The sequence below is a fragment of the Lepidothrix coronata genome, unplaced genomic scaffold (genome assembly GCF_001604755.1).
Source record: "Lepidothrix coronata isolate B3197 unplaced genomic scaffold, Lepidothrix_coronata-1.0 Scaffold25, whole genome shotgun sequence".
Lineage (NCBI taxonomy): Eukaryota > Metazoa > Chordata > Aves > Passeriformes > Pipridae > Lepidothrix > Lepidothrix coronata.
The window spans coordinates 1,095,847-1,103,561 of NW_016690205.1; positions in this window are offsets into that span (position 1 = coordinate 1,095,847).

The following is a 7,715-nucleotide window of genomic DNA, read 5'->3' on the forward strand; positions in this document are numbered from 1 at the left end:
GATTTCAAATCAGACAATTTATTGAAATTGAAGCTAATTTGTAATTTAAAACTATTCCTAACAGCATTAGGATTATTTTATTTACTGGATGACTGGAAAGTTAATATTGCAACAATGGATTGATTTCTCAACTTAAACTGTTTCCAGAATAAAAATCACACTGCAAAAGCCTGAATACAACTGCCTTAAAATATGTGTCAGTGGAATTCACAACCCAAGACTGAAGTATATTGTCCAGCATCCCTGTTAGGGAGAATTTGTGATATTAGCCTATTTAAGCATCAGATTGAGGCCAATTGAGGAGAGCAGCGTTAGGAGTCAGAAATTCCTAAATTGTCCTTATTCTACCTTTGCTTGAACCTCAAAGGAATAAGAGATATTTTAAACATCCAGAGTGCTTCAGGCACTTACCCTTGCAACTACTAGTCACAGAATATTCTATGCTGAAGTAGTACAAGAACGAGGATTTATTAGTACTTTATTCCGAGGATGTAGAGGAGTGAGGACTTCGTGAAGCTGCACTTCAGATCCTCTGATAAACCTACCAAAACAGCAGATGACCTTTTAGAAATGTGTGCTTTGCTGAAGGTTACACACCCTGATCTTCCCAGACCTGCCAGCAGAGAGGAATTTCAGTGATTCAGCACTTGAGTTCTGGATCTTTTAAAAATCACTTTCCAGTTCCAATCCCCTTTGCCAGGACAGCCCAGGAGTGCTGGTCACTGCATGACAAGGCTACAACTTCACAGAATCATGGAACTGTTTGGGTTGGAAGGGACCTTGAAGATCACCCAGTTCCAGCCCCCTGCCATGGGATGCCACCCACCAGGTCAGGTTGCTCAGGGCCCATCCAGCTTGGCATCAGACACCCCCACCCTGCGGAGCCTGCCAGCTCTGCTCCTGTGCTCAGCTCTGTGGAAGCTGAAGACTTTTCTTCTTTTGGTGTCATGACCGTGCCCAGGTCCAAATTTCCAAAAGCCTGTGCTGAGCTAACCAACCCACCAACCAGCTGCAGAGTCAAAGCTGCCCTTCAAGTTCAGAGGTTGGTTTCCTTCAAAATGCAGAACTCCTGGAAACAGCAGAGCCAGCTGCTGCTGCTGCCAGTTCTCTCCCTACCTCCTGCTGCCACTTTGCTCCTGCCCTTCAGCTCTGCCCTGGAAGTGCCTGGGCAGCTGCACAGTGACCTTGGTCAGAGAACTGACCTCGTTTAAAAATAACACTGTGAAAAACAAAATTATTAATAAGCAGGGCTGGTTCACAGGCTGTTCCCAAACCACTGTATCTCTGACTCACCACAGAGTCCCAGGGGCTGGAGGTGGAGTGAGTGACTCTGACACAGTCCCTTGTGCCTTTCTGATAATGGCAGAAAACAGGTTAAAAAGCTGGAAAAGCAGGGAAAAAAAAAAAAAGGATGCCTATAGCCTGGTAAAGATCTACAGAACTGAAATCCAGAAGATTCTATTAACAGCTCACTGATTGCCAGGAAAAGCTTAATTTAACCAGATTGTTTGCCCCTATTGCCCTCATTTCAGTGTCACTGGAGAGAGGCATTCACATATTTTAAATCTTTTCCCTGCACATATTCTATTGCTGCTCAATAGACCCATCTAATTTTTGCTACATCCCACATGCACACATATTTCTCAGTAAGTGGCAGCCAGATCCACATGACTCATCCTCAGAAATTATCTTTTTCTACAAAGCTCCAACGGGCACAGAATTCCAGCCATCTCCAGACAAGCAGCTCCATTGTTGAGTCCCCTGGGAAGTGGCACTGCTGGTGGCTTCAGTCACACTGGTGGCTTCAGTAATGATGGAGAAAGAGCATTTTATGCCCAATTCCCAGCTGTGAGCACAGTGATTCTGGCTCTTGGCTGAGCTTATTGACACACTGCTTGTTTACCACTCCACACATGGGAGTGGAGAGGAGATGAGGTCTGAGTTAAAAATCCAGCACAGGCTCAAGGCAACCTCTGTGTTTCAGCAGAGATTCAGTGAGGCCATGGCAATATTCCCTACCTTGAAATCTGGTTTCATGTGACTAAATCACACTACAGGTAAACAAATGTGACCTTATAAGCTTCCCAAAGAAAGCAGTCAGCATAAAACAGGCAATACAGAACTGCTACATCTACAGGGAGTGAAGTTCTGCCTGTATATGAGACAACCAAGGAATAGAAAATGCCTTTGTGTGTGTGTGTGTGTGTGATGCACAATAGTCTCTAATTCTTCTTTCTCCCCCTCTCTTCCAGCTCAACTACATCCAGAAATAAGTGGAACCTCGAGAAAGGTTTTTCAGACCTTTTTGTCAGGTAACAAATATTTCTTGTTTCTCCAAGGGATTAGCTAGACCAAGGCTGTTCAGGACAGCAAGTACTGGTTATAATTGCAGTGTGAATAACCAGCCACGTGGAATTACTGTCCTCCCACTGGTACCATGCTGTGCCCAACACCAGCTAAACTCTGCACCCACCTTTATTCACGCAAAGGTGCTTTCACAGAGGTTGATGGGGCAGATCCACAGCTTGCAGAGACTCGGTACAGAGCAGATATCAGAGGCCACATAGCAGTGCCCCATTGAAAAAGCCCTGTCCTGTAAGGTGGGAATCGGATTTACCAATATACTGCCCTGGACAATCAATAGGAATCCTTTGAAGGGTTTGATCTGATTATCATGATCACACTGGATGATTTTTTTATACTAATCACATCAGCCTCTCATCATTTTTTCTTTTAAGCCCTGGCTGTCCTGTATAACAATTAGGTTTAATGGGTGTAATCAGGTATAAAAGGGATGTTCATTTTTGCAAAAAGATGACTAAGTATTTAAAGTGTCCTTGAGTAAAATTAATATAAACTAATACAGAAATAAATCAAAAGAGGGAGTGAATTACTCTGAAAATCATTTGCAGTTAAAAAATATAATCCTGTTGACTTCCATAGAAATTAAGTCCAATGGAGGACACTGAAATGAAAATTACCTTTTCATCTACATAAATTATTGGAAAGTAGTTAGACAAGGTGATTGTTTTACAAAGATAAATCCTATGCAACCACAAGGCCTGGGATTATTTTCTAAGAAAGCATGTTCACTCTTTCCAGCACATTATATCTGCACCCTTCCAACAGTCATCCAGTCAGGTTTTTCTAATCAGCCCCAGGTACTTTGTCTTGAACAGAAACATTTACAGTTTTGAACATTCATACACAAACACATCTTATATTTTTCATGAGTTACAAATGTTGCTGATGAAGAAACTTGCCCTAACATATATACAAGCTTTTGTAAACCATTTATTGCACTGCCACGTGGCATTTGGTTTTAAAAAAACCCAGTATACACAAAAGCAATATATTGTAGAAAGCAAGCTCAAATGTGGATGACACATACCTGAGAGAACGAAAGGCTGTCACACCATCTCAGGGGAAAGGATTATTGGGTTGTTTTATAAAATTTGCAGATGTCACAAGGGCTAGGTTAGCACCCAGAGAGAAGTAGCAGAGGTGTAACCAGAGAATGAAATGATGACCCGTATTGCAGAGGAAAGAAAAGCAGATATCCCCGCACACAGCCAGCCAACCTTCCTACAGCCTTGGCCGAGTGTAGGGGCACAAATGGCCACAGGTCCCAAACTACCACTTGTCAAATGCAAAACTGTCTCGTGGACCAGCTTTAACCCTGTGATATAAATAAGTAGTGCTTGGAGGAAGCTGAGGAAGAGAGAGTTGTCTCACGGCCACCACTAACTCAGGCTGTGTGCTAAAGAAGGCTCTGGTGGCTTCTGGCTGATAGAGGCTGGGCATGAGCCTCGGGTACCAAAACACAGCAATATCATCCCAGAGGAGAGGAATGTTTGATGGCACATGAGCCACCTCATGAACAGCAGAGCCAAAGCCCAGTTTAGTGACAGCTCTTACACCTTGTTGATGGATCAGCTGCAGTCCCTCACACTGATGTTTTTCCAGCCCTGTCCTCACCCCCTGGTCCCACTGCTCAGACCTAACCCATCCCATGTCCTGAGGTGCATGGTCAGCTCCTGAGGCAGCCCACCCTTCCCAGGTGCCCCATCTCCCTCCAACAGTCAGGAAAACCCTGTTGCTGGACCTGTGGTTGGTTGTGCCTGCCCCATTGGCAGCACCATGGCTGGGGGCTGGGTGTGTGCCTTGGATTTGGTCTGTCTCAGTTTCTCAATACCCTCCTGAAAGTGCCAGAAAAACAAATGCTCAGGGGCTGCCTTTCCTAGAATTCACTGTGATCAGGAAAGACTCAAAGGACCTCAGTATGAGTTCATCCAAGAGGAGGTTAAAAGGTGAAGATGTTCCAATTCATACAGACATGATGAGAACATCTGATAATGGAGGGACTATTAATCTACAAAGGGCATAATGAGAGCTGGAGGCCAAAGCTGGAGCTGGATAAATTATTGCTATCAATAAGGCACAGAACATCAGCTATGAAGTTAATTGGACATTAGAGTTCTTTTCTGAGAATATGGATTTCCTGTTGCTTAAAATCCTTCTAAACATTTCAAGATCTAAGAGCTGATTGTCTTTCTAGAAGGTGTCCTACTGCTCACACAGGATTTACAAGTTTCAAGTGATGATTGAGGTTGTTTCCGCTGTACACAGCACCCAATTAGCCAGAGAAAGCTCACTTTTCCCTTTCCTTTTCTTTTTTCCCTTTTCCTGAGGACTATATACTCCTCAGGAAGTGAGTGGAGGGCGTGCATTAAGAGTTAAACCCTTCAACACTCTCTGATGTGCATGTCCTTCTTTCTTGCCTGGGATTTGATTGTGCATCTTGCTCAGAATTTTTACTTCTATTTAAAGCCATGGGTAAAGATGTTCCTGACCCACGTGCTGCATCCCTGGGTTACAAGCACATGAATTTCAGATTGAGCCTGGAATAAATGGATCTGTGATGACAAAGGCTCAGGAGTAAAATTGACTTAAACTACAGGGACGGCAGCTGAGCATTTCCTAAACAAAAGAATGGCGCTGGAACAAATATTGACACATTTAAAAGCCAGAGAGAAACAATTCAGGAACACTGTGTGTGTTCATTGTGCTTGATAAAAGCATGCCTCGCTCCTCGTGCTATTTTAATCAGGCAGCAATGCAGAGAATTAAGACACTTCTCTCAATCAACTGTCTCTCCTCTGCGTGCCTCTGCTTCTGCTCCCCCTGTAACTCTGCTCAGCACAGGGAGAGATCACCACACAGCAGAGGGATTATGCAGGTTTTATTTTAAGGTGAGGGAAGGCACGAATTCTAGCTCCTAATGAGCTAAGCAAAGGACCTGTTCTCATGGATAATCATGGAAATGTTCTTACTGGTGACAGCAGACTGTGTTTCTGGACTGTATTTCTGTACTTTTTTTTTTTTTCTTAACAATGCAGCACACCTGAAAAAGCTGTGAAAAGTCTGTTGGTTGGGTTTAAAGTTTTGGTTTGTTTTTTGCTTTGTTTTGGCACCAGTCAGTAAAAAAGCATGATTTTTCCTGCCCCTCAGATTTATTTATCGAATGCCATCCCAGAACAGAGTTGGAACTGAATGAAGTCTTTAAATGGATCCACAGTTAGCCAAAAATAGCTCTGTAACATAAAACATATGTAATGTTTTTATTATTATTACAGAAGTAATAATATCTATCTTTTAATATATCTATCTAAAATATCTATCTATCTATCTATCTTTTAATATCTATCACTTGTTTTTTAGGTCTATTGTAGACCTTCCCAAATCCCAAAATCTGAATCTTCCTCGGGGGGTCCATTGCACACAGGAATACCCGTTTCCAATGCATTCCTTTGGTAGGTGTAAGGAACAGCATTAAACCCCCTCGAGCCCATGAAGGGTTCTCTCAATTCCTGCTCAAATCCACCCCCTCCTGTCCCTCAGGCCCTGCATGTTTCTGCTCTGCCCCTGTTGGCAGCTGCCTCTTCTCAGCTCGTGTCAGTGGTGTCACAGCTGAGTGCACTGCCAGGCAGGATGGCTGCTCCTGCTCCCTTGATAAATCAGGGATTTTTGAGGTAAGAAATAAAAAAAATATCCTATAAACTTGGTTTAAGATAAGCGCTACAAAAAAAGAGGGGGTTGACTGGAGTAAAAAGAAAAAGAAACAGCAAAAATTGCATTCAGGGCTGCGCTTTGCCCACCTGGGGTTACTCCAGCTTTTCTTCCGAAAATCTACCATGTCAGTATGAAAAGCCAAGGTTGCTTTTTAAGGGAGAAAACAGCAACATGAAAATTAAATATTTGGACAACTTTGGAGTGAATCTTTCTCAAAATGCTGGGGAGATACCTGTTTTTAACATTCCCTCTTCTTTTCCCCTCTAGCAGAATCCATGTCCAAAGTTCAATTGAAACTCCCAAGTAATTTCTCTCCTTCCCATGCTCTCAAGAAACCCTCCAGTCTTGTGAATTCAAAGTGTCCAGACTGCTGCTATTGTCAGAAGCAGGGTGGCAATGCTGCCCAGACCCCACTGCAGGACCAGGACAGCAGCTGGGACACCTTGGGGCTCCCTGTGTCCAGTGCCAATGGCACAGGCAAGGAGCAAAGCCCAGCTGTCCTCTAATCCCTGACTGATAGTTTTAGTTCATAAAAGAGACTCAGTCAAATTCTCATCCAAGTCTACCCAGCTGACTTGGCAAGGAATTGAGTGATCTTGGGGAAGGGGTTAGGCTGCTAGAGAAGGAAAAAGTGCTTGTTGACCTCTTTCAGTCAAAATTTTGCCAAAAAAATCTGGGCTCTCACTTGAACAGAAATTGTAGTACAAAGTATCTGCAGTCCATAAAAATTTCTATTCTGACCAAAAGATGAAAGCCACACAAATCTGAAATATTCTAGCAGGCTGTCCTATTATGCTATCCCTGTTAATTTAAATTTAGAAAACAGGACTTGAAGGGAAATCTAAGGCACTGCCACCAGCTGACAGATCCACCCTGTATAATAGAATGCCTCTAATAAAGAGATTCAGCTAAACATTAAGCACACCTATGTTGTCTGTCCATGCACCTCTGCCTGAGCCTGGTTCAAATTCAGCTGCTGCAACAGGAGCCTCATCAACTTGTAATTGACTGAAGTCTGGTGATAACTTGGTGATAACTCAGTGATAACTCAGTGATAATGTGGTCCTGCCCTCCAGCAGAGGGGAAGGCTCAGCTCTGGGACCTGAAATAATGGCAATACTTGGGTAGGTTCTGTGTGTCTGGGCCTTACATGAGGCAAAAAAGGGAAGGCACAGTGGCATTAGGTGAGTACCACGGTAGGTGAGAGCAGACTGGCAAACTGGTTGTCCTCCTGTTCCTCTTCCAGTCCTCAGACCCGTTAATTTTCTGCTCTGATAGCTGACCAGAGGGTAACATAGAAACTCAGCCCAAATCACACAGAATCCCATTCACCATGGCAAATAGCTCGTGGTCTAGGGAATGATTCTAATCATTTTATAACTAGCTAGATAAAGAATATACTGAATTTGGAAAGAGAGTTATTTTGTCAATATTTGGCTACTATGACAAGATTTCAAAGGGAAAGTTGTGAAAATCCCTCGTTGTTTCAATTGCAACTCAGTTCCATAAATCATTTGCAAAGAGGCACCTGGGTCCACCCCATCACCTGGGTTTCTAATCTGTGTTTCAGTTACAAAATAAATCCCCTGGGCAATGTAAAAGCTGGCTAGAACAACCTGGTGTTTTCCAAGATTATTACAGAA